This window comes from Lissotriton helveticus, chromosome 1_1 (genome assembly GCF_964261635.1).
Source record: "Lissotriton helveticus chromosome 1_1, aLisHel1.1, whole genome shotgun sequence".
NCBI classification, from domain to species: Eukaryota; Metazoa; Chordata; class Amphibia; order Caudata; family Salamandridae; genus Lissotriton; species Lissotriton helveticus.
The window spans coordinates 1,365,710,449-1,365,728,430 of NC_136057.1; the positions used below are offsets into that span (position 1 = coordinate 1,365,710,449).

General features: G+C 41.7%; 1 long non-coding RNA gene across 1 annotated transcript; it reads left to right on the top strand.

Moving 5' to 3' along the window:
- The first annotated feature begins 11,681 nt into the window (after positions 1-11,681).
- Positions 11,682-14,274, top strand: LOC144772978 (uncharacterized). The gene is made up of 6 exons (XR_013599889.1): positions 11,682-12,131; positions 12,230-12,336; positions 12,429-12,528; positions 12,623-12,765; positions 12,860-12,958; positions 13,469-14,274. It is a non-coding gene; the product is annotated as an uncharacterized LOC144772978 (long non-coding RNA).
- The last annotated feature ends 3,708 nt before the right edge of the window (positions 14,275-17,982 follow it).

The window sequence follows — 17,982 nt, forward strand, 5'->3', positions numbered from 1 at the left end:
GAGGAGTTAGATAGGACTGGTACTTGTGTCACTCCAAGGCTGTGAGTGATCGCCTTGGGTGATGGTGCACAATTGTGAGGTCTATTGGCATAACGCCTAGGTGTGGGATCATTTTTAGCAAAGAACACGGTGATCTTGCATTTTGAGGGTTCATGCAGTAGTGAAGCATTTAAAAAATCAGAATCGGTGAGCTATTGTGCGGTGGTGTAGGTGAGGGACTATAGCGGTAACATTAACGTGGTTTATCGACGATCTTTCTCCGTAGTGAGTGTGGGCATTCAAAAAGATCCGTTACCGCGCACGTTCCGAATTGTATGATAGGACAAAACATGCTGCTCTCTCTCGACGTAATAGGTTATTTACCTTGAAAATTAGTATATTCGTGATGCTTATCACTAGGTCTGGGCAATTATCCATATGTTGGACGTTACTTGTCGGAGAGAGACTGCAGGAAGAAGAATATATAGAAAAAGGGAGGATCATTAGAAAAGACATACTAAAGGGGGGAAAAAGGCATCTACTCTGTAGGATAGATGGCGGATAAAGAATAAGGTATTCTTACCACAATTCTAATGCGGCTATCCAGAAACGGTCTGTTCCTTTACGATAGTCACGCGGAAAAAGGCTTACACAATGGTAGTCTGCCTATCGAGTGTCACACTTCTCTGTGTATGTTCACTCTGTGTGACAGGGGATCGTAGGACATAATGAAGGGAGAAAAAAGGGGTATAGTGAGAGGAAATTCGAACGAGAATGGGCGCAATTGACAATATGTCACATAAAAGGTCGAATTGCTATTTTGGAGAAAATAAGGTTGAAACAGCACAACCTAAAAGGAAGCATCTGACTTTAATTACTTCTGGTTTTCCCTACTTAGAGGTGCATGATAGGGCATAATTAGCCAGACATATGATATTACTTTGTATAAAGAAGGATATCTAGGTGTCTAGGTCTATACCGAGTATACGTTATTGGAAATGCCTGACTTTTTGTGAATCGTTTTGTTATTGTTGAAAGCGCATAATAGCGCATTATTACGAAAAAACATCTAGTTCCCTTCTACAAGCATGATTAGTCTCTTCATGTCTGTGGCAAAAGAAATACCTTAGTCCTGGTGTGTCAGGAGGTAGCCGGGAGGGGATCCGTTTTTTTCTTTTTATCTAAGGACTCGCTAGAGACTGGTGCGTCTCATAGCAGGCGGTGCGCTGAAAAGCAGTAAGCGAAAGCGCGTGTTAAAATACTGGAAAGCCCAAAAGTTATGGGCTTCAGAACAAAGTCGTTATTACAGCCGAAATAAGTTGCTGGTGTACCTGTTGCTCTGGATCCCTCCTCCTGTAGTTCCCGGTCGCCGTCTCTCAGTACGGACACGTGACCGGATGGGAGGGATTACTTTGTAGAAAAAAGGGGACGAGGGTAGACATCAAAGATGTCTACGTGGCCCGTATTTTGGGAAAACGGGAGCGCCATCTTTACATGGGTCAAAAGTCCTAGGACCTATGTGTATTCAGTTCTGTAAAGAAGTCGTTCCAGTAAAGAAAATGTACGTAGCTCACTTGAGAGGAAGGGAATTGGTGATGTGCACGCCCGCCTAAGAAGGGGGGGCTTGATAAGTAGTTGATCAGTCAAAAAACATCGAGAAGGCATCCTAAGAGTGGAGCGTTGGTGACATTGATGTCACGAATTCGTGAGCGTCTAAAAATGTAAGACACCTATAGCTTGCGGCTGATAGTTTAAAATAAGCATGTGATTGATTTGAAATTATCTTAAAATTTAATTGGAAAATTCTCTTATTAGCGAATGGCGGGGTGAGAATAGGAACATGCATGGCTTGCATAGTTGTGAACACAGGCCGCGTATTGGTAGTTGATGCGCACGTAGGTGTTAGGATCATAAGACCCAAACGAAGTAAAGATCGTCATTGCAGTAAACTAAAAAGTTAGGTGTCACGTGCTTAATGGCCAAATATGCCGTGCTGTAACTTTATCATGGATTGTGATGGTCTCTGAAGGACAAGTGCCCACCCGCACCTTCCATACGTGATTGTATCATTTTTTCAACGTATACAAAACATAAAACAATTTGTTTCGCAGATCAACTACTCATTTCACAGTGGTAGTCATAGGTATTGGAGAAAAAGATATGTAGACAAATAGTACATGACAATATGCATTTACATGGTACACCCGTTCATGGAATCGTGTCTGGACACAGTACATTGATAGTTATTTGTATTCACCTCATGGTGCATAGTCCGAGTATCTGAAAGTGTCCACTTTCTCTAAAGTGACTCCTTCGCTGATCAAAAAATTTATCTGTACAGTACAGGTAGTGAACATCTTGATTATCCTCACCGTGCGTGGTAGGCGTAATAGGGAATGCCTGTATTTCATCTTACGAATTCCACGCTGATTTGATATTAGATTTATAGTAGTATCCAGTATAAGAAGGGGTCCCCCAGACGGCTGCCTAGTCGCCCAAGAAGAATTGAAGCTCAGGGTCGTAGTTGAGCCCCCGTTCCACGCATTGTAAACGCATGATCCAGGTGGCCTCCCTACGTCTGAGCTTCAGTTCGCGGTTGCCCCCTCTGATATCGAGGGGAATCACATCTATGCCGAAAAACACGTACTCTGATATCATCTCCCAATGGTTGACATTCTGCTACGTGTAACGCCACAGGGTATTTGGGGTCTCTCCTCTGTATTGCTCTAATATGCTCTGAGATTCTTTCTTTGAATGCTCTGATGGTGCTGCCTACATAAATCTTTCCACATTGGCATTCGATTATGTATACTACAAACTTGGTCAAACACGTGATGTTGTGTTTGATCTTGTAGACAAACCCATCAGGACCTTTAAAAGTCTTGGTGCCATGTTTACCCCAAATGCACATGGAGCAAAACCCACATTTGTGGAAGCCAAGACCTCGTGTGGATAACCAGTCCCGAGCCGATGCGTGCTGGGGGACTGTGGGGCTTAACTTGTTTCTCAGGGTGAAGCCCTTTCTATATGTAATAGATGGTCTGTTCGGAAGAAGCTCTTTAAGAGCAGGATCATCTGTTAGGATTTTCCAGTGTTTATGGAAACTCTTTTTGACATGATAATTCAGTGCATTGAATTCAGTAATTAGTCTGATTTGTTGTTTGGAGGACTCAACCTCGGTACGTGCTTTCAGACAGTCTGGTCTAGAGATGACTCTGGATTTGCGTTCTGCTTTCAGAAGGGAGGAGCTCGAGTACCCTCTCTTTTTGAATCTGTTTTTCATGCTCATGATACAGTTGTCCAGTTCCATTGCCTCGCTACAGTTACGTTTGGCCCTTAGGAATTCTCCATATGGGATAGATCTTAATTGATGCTCAGGGTGAAAGCTTGAAGCGTGAAGAATAGAGTTACAGGCAGTGGGTTTCCTGAATAGTTTGGAATGTAATTGGTTATTCTTCACGTAAAACTCAAGATCTAAGAATTCGATGTTAGTGAGGCTGTGGTGCATAGTGAAACTGATTTCCCATAGGTTGTTGTTTAGATACTTAAAGAAGGACTGCAGAAGTTCCTCAGACCCTGACCATAAGAGAAAACAGTCGTCAATGTAACGCCCCCAGTACACTATGTAGTCAATGTAAGGTCTGCCTTTGGTGCCCCAGATTAGGTCAGTTTCCAAGGCCCCCATGAAGAGATTCGCGAAGGAGGGTGAAAATTTCGAGCCCATGGCTACTCCCTTTTTCTGTCTGTACCAATTCCGATTGAAGATGAAAAAGTTGTTGTCTAGTATAATCTTCATCATTTGTAACAGCATGTTGGTGTGTGCCCATAGTGAGGCGGGTCTGTTCGACAGAAGTTTGGTGATTGCACTAATGCCTATTTCAGGATTGATGCTGGTGTACAGCGACACCACATCTAAAGTTACCAATCTCGTGCCTGGCTGCCACTCCAGGTCTGACATGATATTTAGTATGTGCTTTGAATCTTGTATAAAAGAAGGAAGATTCTTGACCAGAGGTCCCAAGAAGAGATCCACATATTCTGCGATTCTCTCGGTGGGGCCCCCAATCCCCGATACTATCGGTCTGCCTGGTGGAAATGGTAGATTTTTGTGAACCTTAGGTAGAGTATACAGCCAAGGATACGTGGGTCTGAAGACTTTGAGATACATGTATTCATTGTCATCAAGTAGACCAGACTGTTTCCAGTTCAGTAGGAGTCCATTTAGTAGTATTGTTAATGGACCCATAGGATTATGGTTGATAAGCTCATAGCAAGAGTTTTCACTCAGTTGGCCAAGGACCTCATTGTTGTAGTCATTGAGATCCATGACCACCACATTGCCCCCTTTGTCCGCTTCCCTGATGATGATGTCGTGGTTGTCGCTAAGAGTAGAGAGTGCTGTCCGTTCCCCCTTGGTCAGGTTATCTCTATATCTAAATTTGGTGTTAAGGTTCTTAATGTTGGTATTATTAAGATCCTCAAGGACATGTCTGTGGAATCTGTCAATGTTATTACCTCCCGCCAATGTTGGAGTCCATTTGGATCTACTTTTGAGGCCACTCGTGATGCTAAAGTCTGTCTCGACATCAAGCTCCTCAAGGAGCCTTTCCATTTCAAGTGGACTGTCTTCCCTGTCTGTCAAAGAAAGAAGCAGGTGTGTGTCTTGCACATCTTTAATGGTCAAAGGTACATTATCAAATACAGTAGGGATGATTCTAGGTAGTTTCTGTACGTCTAGTGATCCCGCAAAGTGTTTCTTGAGTTTGAGACTGCGTGTGAATTTAAAGATATCAATTTTTGTTTGACAGATGTCGCCAGTGGAATAGGGATTGAAATTCAAACCTCTGCTAAGTAAGGATATCATATCAGTTGTCAAGGGAAATGAGGAGAGGTTGATCACTTGTACTGTGTCACCTAGTGTGGTTGGTTCCTCTGGGTCCCTGACCTCAATTTCTTGCGATACTCTTCGCTTGTCCCTGCGTTTCCCCCTATGGGTCTTGGGTCTATGGCGGCCCTTAGTGGCTGGGCCCTGTGGCCTCTCCTTACTCGTTGCATCTCTAAAAAAAATGTTGAGTTATGTGGTTCTGCATTGGCCAGAATTTCGTTCTCTATATCGCTGAGTCCAGTAGAACTCAGAGAGGTGGTGCTGGAGCTAGCAGAGTTGGTGGTGGTGGTAGTTCTGCCGGTTTGTGAGCTTGTCTTAGGTTTTGGGATTAGGGAATCATACTTGCGATCAAAAGTGTAGATCCTGCCGTTTTTATAGTCTGCCTCATCCCTTTTGATTTGACGTGCTTTTCTGCTCTGGATTTCGGATTGGTGTTTTAGAAGAATTTCATCCAGAATAGTGTAATTCTTAACGGTGGCCTCAGGTTTATTCAGGTCTTTGATCTCTTGTTCTACAATAGAGATTTCTGTTAGTAGTTGGGCGGTCTTTCGATCAGCACTCTCAATAAGAATGTCTATCAGTGTGATATACTACATGTGAGGACACATCTGCTTGAGCAGATATGCCCCCGTGCTGGTCAGCTCTATTGCTGCCAGTACAAGTGAATAGGGAAGCCATTTTAAGTACATATGCTGGACACTGGTGAAAAAGATGTCCTCAACTACATGATGGCTTCACTGAAAGTAGGGATGTTTGGTATCAAACATCTCGTATTAATAAACCCACATTGATGACAGTGTTGGATTTATTAATACATGCACACAGAGGGCCCCTTAAAGGTGCACCCTTAAAACCTACCAGCTGCTGGTGTGCTGACTGACTGGTTTTCGCCAACCTGCCACCAGAGACAACTTTCTGACCCCCTAGGGTGAGGGCCTTTGCTCCCAGGAGGTCAGAAACAAAGCCTGCTTGGGCAGAGGGTGTTTACACCCCCTCCAAAAGGATGACATACAGATTAGTATTTCACGGCAGGGGAGCTTTAAAGAGGCCACCGCCTTTGGTATGCAATTCTGGCTTCTCTCACAGGAGAAGTGGACCCCCTTTGTCCAGAGCCCTTTGGCACCTGGAGAGGCAGAAAAATTAGCTAGTCAGATAGGCATGTCCACCCTCAGGCTAGTACCACCCCTAAGGTGGGCTACCTGTAGTGGAGGCGACTTTTCAAAGTTCGCCATCTTGGTGATGGCAAACTTAGGAACTCTGGGACAGGGTTACGTCCCATCCCACAAGAAGTTGATATATAGAGGGCATAGTGACTCAGGGCCAGGTGGCCCATTGGGTACTACCCTACACACCCCTAATACCCCATAAATCAGTATTTACGGGAGCTCCTAGCACCAGAAAAGTAGATCCTGCTGACTTACAAAGTAGAAGGACACTGAAGAGTCATGAAAGCAACGACTGAAGAAAAGCAACTGACTTGGCGCCAGCCCTTAACATATATTCAAAAAGGAGCACAGAGGGAAAAAGAAAACACAGGTCGCCCTCCACTCAAAAATCTCCATACACCAAGACCTGGTCTCTGAGGCACCGATTTTCAGATTACTACCTATCAAACATATGCAAATCACTGTAGTTTTCTACAATACATCTACTCCTCTTTGTCTTACTTATGAGATAGTTGCAAAACGTTTTTCGCCTCTCATTAAGAACAATTTTTTTCAAAAGACAGTTCACCAAAACGGTAAATGCTGAAGTCTTCTCAACTGAATTCCAAGTACATTCAGCACCTAATTTCTGAACAAGCAGAATGCCGTCCTGAAAAACACAAATCTTGTGAAAAAAAGCTTAAAGGACAAAATGACCCCTCACGTGCGCAATACCAACGGGGTCACTGGTAGGTACTCACCAGATGTGCCCACTTTTGTCATCATCGGTGGTCATTTTGTCCGAAAGAAAAGGTGTCCAAAGAAAGTTGAAGTAGAAAGACTAAAGTGCAGTGAAGTGAAAAAAGATCACATTGCACGTGGTGACCAAAAGTGATTAAAATTGGCGGGCACACTCTTATAGCAATCACTTTATCATTTCCTGAGTGTGTGCTGTCAAATGTTAATCATAATCACTCTCAAAAAGCCTCTGTCTCTCGTACCAGCTTTTGCAGTTGAGGTCCAATGGAAAAACTCCTCATATGAGTTCTCCTATGGGGTTGACCATTCAGTTGTGATGTCAATCTAGACCAAAAACCGGACAGACACTGAAGCTGTTTCAGATGATCCAGAAACCTGAAAGACAGTGTAACTGTTTCAGATGAACATTGATGCAGCGTAAGACTTAGCCGCGCAAAATAGAACTAAAATATTCACACGACAAAGGGTCACACTGCATTTGCGATTTTTATATATTTACTTCCCAGAGCGACACTTAGAACCTTAAGCTGGAACTTTATCGTTTAGGATGCCAGCAGTCAAGGGCACAATTTATTCACATAGCAGCGTAGCAGCGCTGCAATACTGGTTTGTCTGTTTGCTTCCCAGCGCAGTACTTAAACTCGAAACAAAACTTTATCATTTAAAATGCCAGAAGTAAAGGGCACAATTAATTCACATCACAACAAAAAACAGCGCTGCGTTACTGGTTTGTATGTTTACTTTCCAGCACAGCACTTAGCCTGAAACTCGTGCACCTTATAGCCGGGGGTACCTTACACAAAACTTTCAAACTTTAAAAGGCTCAAGCCACTACTACGCCAACTCACAACAGGGGATGGGCCAACGCCCAACATCTACAAACCCCCCGTCCTTCTTACCACCCGGGGCCTCATGGAGCGTGTCGTCTCCTCCTGTTGCCTCCCGGCACCCATACCGTTTATATAAACCCTTTTGCATCTAGTCGCGTCCACTCATGTGTAACGCGACGCCTGGAGCGCCATCTTGAAACGAGGAACTAATGTGTAAATAAAAGCTATGTCCGGTGAACGGTTGAACTTCAACAACTTTAATCCTACCTGGACTCGAGTACATTGTGATCACGTTATAGTCACATGATCATTTCTATTGTTCAATTTACTACGCATAGCGCCCACCTCAAGTATCCATGTGCGCATGCACAACGCGCGATAGGAGGCGCCATCTTAAAGCGGGGAAAGAAGCTCAAAATGAGTGCACTTTCAAGTAAACATTCAGTTAAAACATCGTTCAAAGTTTACATGGTCAAATACATCATCTTCACAACATCATTTTAAAACAACTGTTGTCAGGTCACATATAGGAATTCTTTTCGTGTGTATAGCTATCTTCCTCTACATATTGCTCAGTTATTTTCCTCCAAAAAAGCAGGCATTTCAAAAGGCAATTATAGTAGTCAGATCAGAAAAATCTGGATTTCCCATAGTATACTACTGTCACTGACACCAAAAGGCCCAACATCTCCAAAAGTGAACAAGTTGTTCCCCATTTATTTGGAAACAAAACTATTTAATCATACTGGTTCCAAACCATAGGGGATCTTAACCAACCCTGTTCCACTCAATAAGTTCTTTCAGCCCGTGTTGGCTCACTTTTTTCTTGAAATATCCAACGGGCTTCCTTAGAAAGGAGGATTCTATTGATATTCTGGGGGTTCCCCATTACCTTCTCGAGAACTACTCAGGTGAAAGCATGTTTCTCCGTATGGCAATGCTGTACTAATTTTGTGGTTAGTTTGCCTGCCTTTATGGTGCTAAGATGTTCCTGCATCCTGATTTACATTTTTCTTGATGTAAGCCCTATGTATTGGAGGCCACATTCACACGTTAGCCTGTATACCACATTTGTGGTGTTACAGTTACTGAAGTGTGTAAGAAACCACTCCCTCCCTGATGTTAAAATAACACTCAATTTTTTTTTATTAATGGGCACACTGAACATGATCCAGAGATAATGACCCTGTGGGATGGTGGTCTCGTTAGCCTTTTGTACAGTGGGGATACGGGTATGGACCAATTTGTCCTTCAGATTACTCAACTTCTTAAAGGCTAACCTGGGAGGTGGCATCTTGAAGTCTTTATTAGATAAAAGTGACCAGTGTTTTCGGATAGATTGTCTAATCCTTGTTGCTAGCGGATCAAACGTCATGACCAGCGGGACCCAATTATCTTTCCTTTTCTCATTTTTCTCTAACAGAACGCTGAGCGGAGTGCTTAAGGTCCTTTTCTTGGCTTGTTTTATTACTTTAGGTGGATAGTTCCTCTGCTGCAGTTTTTTGCTGAGTTCTTCCGATTGTTCCATATATACATCGGTAGAAGAGCAGTTCCTGCGGTAACGCAGGAACTACCCTACCGGCAGATTGTCCCTCAGTGCTCTCGGGTGGTATGAGTCGTACAGTAAAAGCGAGTTCCTATCTGTGGCCTTTTGATGGACGCGTTTAGTCAATGAGTCCTCATTGACCTCTATATCCAGGTCCAGATACACAGCAGTGCTATTGCTGTAAGACCATGTAAATCTTAAACTGGGATCCTGATGATTCAACCAGTTTAGACATTTCAACAGTGTCTCTTCTCCTCCAGACCATATGCAGAGCACCTATACTCCCAGGAACCTCATCACTACCTGGAAACTCGGAACAAACAGTATTGGAGGCAAGGGATGTGATACCTATTTTTAACTTGTCCACACACAATTTAACAACTACTGATATATCCTTATTAACGAAGGGACTTTCATTTGTCCCTCATGCCAATGTCAACCTTTTTGAACTATATCAAGATATTCATTCCTTTTTCCGGAAGATTAGACTGCGAAAATTCTTTTCTGACAATGAAGAATCAGAAGGAGACAACAGAATACATAACATAGTGTCTCTTCCATCTACCTTTACTCCAAACTTGGATCTAATAGGCCCAGAAACTGCAATATTCGAGAAAGTGGTTATGAATCGTCTAGAACAGGCTCTTCGGTTTGTACCCAAACCAAGATATAACATAACTAAGGAAGAACATATGTCCCTCAATGAACTGAAAAATAACAAATCCGTCATTGTGAAGAACAGCGATAAAGGGGGCGGAATAGTCCTTCTGGACTCTACTAAATATGCAATGAATATGACAAATGATCCAGTGTTTTATAAAAAAGATTAGGCTAAATCCGACAGAAAGGATTATTAAAACGATACATAAAGTAACTACGAAAGCTCTTGAAGCAGGTATTATAAATGAAAAGGAATATGCATTCTTGAATAAATCAGAGAAGAAAGTATCTTGCATTTATGGATTACCAAAAATCCATAAGAACGAACATGACCCCCCTTATCGACCGATTGTATCTACAATAGGTACCCCCCTTGAAGCTGTCTCCAAATATCTAGACAAAGTTTTACATCCATATATTCCTCTTGTACCATCTTATATCAGGGACACAGGGGATATAATTTCTAAAGTGGAAAATCTTCCTTTTAATAAACACACAGATGTCTTGGTCACCCTAGACATCGAATCCTAATACAGTAATAGTCCTCAAATGGAAGCCATTGCTGCGACCATGTGGTTTATTGACGAGTATCATATACCCTGCTCAAAACCTTTCATCAAGGAATGTCTTTCCTTAGTTCTGAAAGAAAATTTCTTTGAATTCGGAGAAAACATGTACCTGCAAACAAAGGGTGTTAGCATGGGGGCTTCCATGGTACCCTCAATAGCGAATATATATATGTCGCTATTTGAGTCGAAATTCATTCATAATGAAATCGCCCCCTTTTATGAGTCGGTTTCCCATTGGTATCGATACATTGATGACATCTTTTTTGTATGGACCGATGGGGAACAGACTCTGAGGGATTTCTTGGCATGGCTCAATCTGACCGATATCAATCTTCGGTTTACTGCCCATATAAATTCCTTTCAGGTGGAATTCCTTGATATATACATCAGACAGAACGAAGGCTGCTTAGAGGTTGATTTATACACAAAACCTACAGCAAGAAATACCGTGCTGCACTTTAAGAGCTATCACCCTACGTGCCAAAAGGATAGCATTCCGTTCTCACAGTTCCTTAGGGTGAGAAGGAATTGTACGAATCTGAAGGACTACGATACCCAGTCCATAATGATGAAGCAAAAGTTTTTGGAACAAGGTTATCCCAACCGCATAGTTAGGGAAGCCTTCAAAAGGGCACGGTTTTACGACCGTGATTCCCTTTTTAATGCACAAAGGCAAAAACAAGACCAGAAACTAGTCTGTATAACTAAACATTCAACCCTGGATGCCACTGTCAGACAGATAATTAGTTCAAACTGGCATCTTTTGAATGTGAACCAGACTCACAGTAAACTTCCAAAACCTATGTTCGCACATCGCCGAAATAAAAACTTAAAAGATTTTATAGTGCGATCGCGTTTCAATAAGCATACAAACAACCCTCCATATATACAGAAATCCATTGATGGAACGAATGGAGTGAAAGGTACATCTCGCTGTAGTTCTTGCCAATCTTGTGATCAGATTATCACTGGTGAGACTATGGTATTTAATAACAGTACCATTCATGCAAAAGAACTTTGGACCTGTAATACGCGAAATGTGGTATACCTTATCGTATGCCCCTGCAATTTGGGCTACGTAGGGGAAACCTCACGCGCAATTAAGACACGCATGACAGAGCATAGGTCTGCAATCAAAACTCTGAAATATACAGCTCCTCTGGTAAAGCACTATGTGGAATATAAACATTCACCATCAGATGTGAAATGGCGGATTTTGGAAAAAATCCACATTCCGAATGACAAAGGAGGAGAGAAAATTAGGAAAAAGAAAGAAGTTTATTGGATATTTTCTCTTGGTACTTTCACTCGGGGCTTGAACAATGAGCTCCCATGGGAGAATGCAATAACGTAAATCTTTCCTTAAGAATTAGTCTGTAGTGACCTATTTAACATTCTCTTCTTTTTCGTTTTATATTCACTGTATCTATGGTACTATTAGGTTGGTTTAATAATGAAGATAATTACACTAGTTACTATAAATATCTGGGATTCAATACTTCTCTGTTTAGTGTTAATGACATCAGGGAGAAATGATTCTCTTCGGCATTTTTGCCGCTGACTGTGACATTTTATCATTGCTGCATACTTCTGCAACATATAATCGCCTTGCCCTTTAAGAGAAAAAGCTCTCACACCTGCCGGCCATTTAGGAGGGCACATGGGCATAAAAATGCTTTTGGCTCGAGCATACGAGCCTTTCCTGACGGACGAACTACTAGACGCCAGAGGTATCGCCGAATATCCAGCTTGTAGAAGGTATGTGCGTCACTAATGAGCGAACGATACATCCCCAAGAATAAAGTTTTAGTTCGCATAAGCGACTCTTTTTATCTATTTCAATTATCTTTTGATAGGTCTAAGAAAACACATTTTTGTGTATGTAATTTCACCGTGCCACCTTCTAAAGAAGTATCTGTAAGACTCCAGAGCGTAAAACACATTTGAAAGACATTTCTATCAGGTAATGCCTATCGCCTTTTTGCTGATAGCTGTTTGTAAATAGAGCTAACTCCATCGACACTAAAATGTAAGACCCGGAAACTATTTTTTCAGGTTCGTGGTAGCAGAGACCCTTTCCATGACCTGTCTTATCCGGTGTCTGTAAGCTGCTTTCATCAGCTGTTTCCATCAAATGCTTACTTCTTAAATGCAGGTAATACCCTTGTGTCTAACGTTATCATACAGCGACTTTGGTCAGGTCGAGTATTTTCTGACATAAAATGTATCGTTTCCAATTCTCCTCTTAGAACTTCGCAATCAAGAAGTGTTTTAAAGTCAGAATAAGAACACGTTAGGACCGCTGTATTAAACAGAGGACTGGGTGAATATCGTTTCGTCTGTAGCTGCTTTCATCAGCTGTTTTCATCAAACACGTAATTTTTAAGTGCAGGTAATACCTTTGTATCTAACGTTATTATACAGCGACTTTGGTCAGGTCGAGTAGTTTCTGACATAAGATGTACCGTTTCCAATTCCTTTCTTAGAACTTCGTAATCGAGAAGTGTTTTAAAATCAGAATAAGAACAAGTTAGGACCGCCGTACTAAACAGAGGATTGGGTTTATATTGCTTCGTGCATGAAAGGTAAATCTCGCGATGATATGCTAATTTCGAGCAAGGGTTGTTCTGTTGAGGATGTGATCTGTCCCTAACATCGTGATCAGGATTCTACATGATTTATTCTCTTTGCCAGTGTTAATTATTGATAATCGCTTTGATGGAAAGTGTCCCCCACAATATGCGGCACACTTTGTAAAACGCTCTATAAAAATCGTGGAAAGATAATAATAGAATTGCCTTGAAATAAGGAAACATTAACACTGAATATAGTGGTTTGAAGAAAGCTCTGAATGGAATCCTTTTCACTGATTAAACTTTGAACGAGTTTTTTGAACACACGTGTCGCTACACGATCCTTTGAAATTGTGTTATATTCGGGGCCCACTCCACAAAAAAAGATATATGTAGAAAAACGAAGGAATACCATAGGATAAAGAATATATAGATTAAAAAGCACGATAGGATAATGTTGACCTTGATTTTAAACTTAAACGACATTAATCTGTTTTCTTGCATGTTGTTATTTTCATGTAGCAATAAAGACGAAATTTCCATCTTTACAAGTCAGAACTTTTTTAACTTCAGGAAATCCATTTTTTCACATCCAAAGGTAAGAATCATAGATACAGATAAGTCGTAGCCTGAATAGTTTAAATACAATTAAACTTTGGTCTATAATTGAAAAATAGGATTCCCTCATGTTCTAAAATAATCACTAGACAGTGCTATTCAGAGACATTAAATAGTGGCATTCATAGGAGATGTAAAATGTGTATACATGAGAATTTAGGAATATAATCTAAAATTAGTGAGGAGAAGAGCACCAGTAAACCCTTCTTTTTTCTAAAAATTTCTCTTTTAATTTATGCTTTCATCTTGGTTTCGTTCTTTTTTCCCCACTCTATGGTTTTCTAAATAGTGACATTAGCTTAAATAATGTACATGATCACTTTGTTGAGTACTGATATTTTTATGTATAAAAGTATATTTGTTTGTATATTAGCGATGTATCATGTTATAATATTATCTCTCTGGCAGCAGATGGCAATATCACTGTATTTAATAATGATGAGCGTATTATAACAGGCATAAGGAGAGTTTTTAATTATTTTATCTGTTTGACTTTAGAATTTTGCTGAAATTGTCCTGATGAAGACACATTGCATGTGTCGAAACGCGTTGACAGGAATCAGCCTCTTCAATTAATTTCGGGAATCATCAATACTATAATATTTCCCTGATTATTGAATGTTCATTGGATCGAAGAATTGTCTTTTTTAAATATGTGTATTATTGAATATGTTCATATCAATTTTTATAAACGTAATTACATTTTTCATGTTATCAAAATGTATTTGAGTTTTTCTCTCCTTATGCTGTGTTTTCTCTATTAACATCTTTTCCTGCATGATATTTTGTTTTTAATTTGCCTGGGTTTTTATCTTTACATATGATTGCTTTACCATGACCCAGGAAATTTATCCTATTCAGGGGGTCCTTGTTCATTTACTATAAGAGCACGTCGTCTACAACAGTGTTCACAAACCATACATCGCAAAGGGCATTGTATTGATAGAAGATCAACAATCATTGCAGGGCAACACAAATGGGACTACATTTCCCAGTCCTCAGGCGCAGAGTGTGGATACCACGCATGCGCGTGATGACGTCAACGCGCATGCAACGGTACAGACGGGGAAGGCGGATGGAGTGCAAGCATATAATGGCGCCCCCGCAACTCCACTATTACCTACGCGGCGTCTGTAACAGGGGCACGAATGGTGACGGAGATTTCCATCGGAGCAGTATGATACGCGATGGGGTGTCTGAGTGCGGGTATGAACGGTGCAGTTGCTCCTACTTTTATAGTCTGTGGGCACCAATGGGGGCACCAATAGCATGAATGTGTTGGGTCTACTTATCTCCGGAATGCTGACGTAATCAATAAATATTCACATTTTCTGCGAGTGTGTCAGCGATGCTCAAATGTTTAAACGAGGCAGCGTTTATTACCGTAATGTATCACCCAGTACGGGGGTGTATGGTTACTCGAAAGGCATTCTCACATCTTCTGGTGCACTGTGAAGGGTCATACTTTGCCCTTTGATGGGACTCATATTTGGGAATGGACAAATGCGCAATCTTATGTTTGAGGTGGTTATTGCTACATCAGCTTTCCGCATTGTTTGCTTTTGTGTGTTTTTTACAATACAGGTTGTGCTCTTTGGAACTCCACCCCCCTGACGTCATTTCGAGTTTAATTTGACAATAAACTCGGTGAGTTTATACGTAGTATGAAGGATGGGGAAGGATGTTTATACTTGGGGACAGATCGTGGATTCAGAACATGAACACCATATACGCATATATCTATCCACGTTAAATACAACCATGCTTCAATACGTCTGTATCAATAATGATTTTAAGGACACTCTTCATTATTTTAATATTGCTCGGACCACTAGTTTGAGTTGGGGTAGACTGACTACTTAGCAGTCACCTATGGGGACAAGAGAAGAGTACTCTTCATGCAAGGACATTACATAACTCTGGAGGGTAAATTAGTTTTAATACTGTGATGTGGTTAAAACATTTGCTTTATTTACATCTTCAGAATGTTGTTTATCTCTTCGCAGTATATGTAGTCCGTGTTGGCGGAATTCCCTCCACATGGCCAAGATGGACTAGATCAACTATAACCTCCTTAGCAACTGACTAAGGTAAGGGTTTTTTTCATGGGACTGGGACATATAGACGTCCCGAAGAAGACCAATGTGACCTACTAACTGTGGGCACGCTCTGGTCGAAACATGTTGACTCTAGCAGTTTAGGAGGGGTGTTATAGGTTCCTAATTTCCTTCCTTAACACCACCATCCGTTATCCAGTTGTAATCCTGACCTTGGAGCATACAAATGAAGGTATATCAGGCATCCATGAGTCAGTTTTAATTTCACTACCTTGACTGCACTTTTTGTTCTATCACTGTACCCAGTTTTGGACTGACATATTTTGTTGTGAACACTGTTTGTCACTTCCAACTTTGTGTTTTGTCTTTGTGTTTTATGTTCCCACTCCCTATGCTCCGCTCTGTGCGTGGCTACGCCAGGGCGTCGCAGCAGACCCGATGATGAAGCATGTCCCACATTTTTGTGTGTGAGTGAGGGCAGTTTTTCAAACGCACAACTGTGTCACTGCATGTACTCTTCGTTATACGTGGTCTTTTCCTCTCCACCCCTTCATGTGGATATTATGTTGATTCTAGGGGGTTCGGGTGGTAGAGTAGTTGTTTGACCCTCTCCCCTCTTGTGTGTAAGAGACATAAACATATAAACCAGTAACGCAGCACTGTTTTGTTGTGATGTGAACTAATTGTGCCCTCTACTTCTGGCATTTTAAATGATAAAGTTTTGTTTCGAGTTTAAGTACTGCGCTGGGAAGCAAACAGACAAACCCGTATTGCAGCGCTTCTACGCTGCTATGTGAACAAATTGTGCCCTTGACTGCTGGCATTCTAAACGATAAAGTTCCAGCTAAAGGTTCATGCTAAGTGTCGCTCTGGGAAATAAATAAATAAAAAACGCGAATGCAGTGTGCCCCTCTGTCTTGTGAATATTTTAGTGCTATTATGCACGGCTAAGTCTTACGCTGCATCCATGTTCATCTGAAACAGTTTCACTGTCTTTTGGGTTTCTGGATCATCTGAAACAGCTTCAGTGTCTGTCGGGTTTTTGGTCTAGATTGACATCACAACTGAATGGTCAACCCCATAGGAGGACTCATATGAGGAGTTTTTCCATTGGACCTCAACTGCAAAAGCTGGTACGAGAGACAGAGGCTTTTTTGAGGGTGATTATGATTAACATTAATCTACAATTTATTATCCTCTGGGATTATTAGCAGGGACATTGACGTAGCATGTTGTGTGTCTTGTTTTTACAATTGACAGTCTACCAGAACGGTGTCTCCAACACTGCTGCTTTGGCAAAGTGTCTGTCCATAAAGAATATGCCAAAAATTACTGTGGCAAAGAAACATGTTGGCATTAGAAATGGTATGCATGAGTAGCAACCTGCCTATTTTAATTTGACAGCACACACTAAGGAAATAATAAAGTGATTGCGATAAGAGTGTGTCACAACATGGGATGTCATCTTTTTTCACTTCACTGCACCTTAGTCTTTCTACTTCAACTTTCTTTGGACACCTTTTCTTTCGGACAAAATGACCACCGATTATGACAAAAGTGGGCACATCTGGTGAGTACCTACCAGTGACCCCGTCGGTGTTGCGCATGTGAGGGGTCATTTTGTCCTTTCACCTTTTTTCCACAAGATTTGTGTTTTTCAGGATGGCTTCCTGCTTGTTCAGAAATTCATTTAGGTGCTGAATGTACTTGGAATTCAGTTAAGACTTCAGCATTTACCGTTTTGCAACTACCTCATAAGTAAGAAAAAGAGGAGTAGATGTATTGTAGAAAACTACAGTGATTTGCATATGTTTGATAGGTAGTAATCTGAAAATAGGTGCCTCAGAGACCAGGGCTTGGTGTAAGGATGTTGGCACCAGCCTTGCCAGCCTGCAAGCTGTTCCCTGTCAAATTGCTCCAAAGTTGTCTCGACCTGCAATCTGTCGTGCCTCCAAAGCCTAGGAGGACTACCTGCCCTCAACAAAGACCCAGGAACTCCCAGGGAACAGTGGAGCTGCTCTCCTGCATCCTGCAGGCACCAAAAGAAGAAGTGCAAGGACTCCAAAGCAGCCAAAACCCGATGCCATCAAGCACCACTGCACCGAGCCCCCCAAATCGAGTCGAAGTGGGCCAACAGTATCAGCATGGTCCACAAGCCCTCAAAAGACAGAGTCCACCTTAGTTTCACCCCCTGTGAACTCTCTGAGGTCGCCTGTAGCCTCTGTTCACAGGCCCCCTCAACTGTGAGTTCTCTCGGACGAAGAAGTTTGACACTTCAAAGACCCTCTGCACCCAGTCGCCCCAGCTCGAAAAGGAGGACCACTGGTGTCCCCATGGCCCCTAGCATCTCAAAACTTGAAC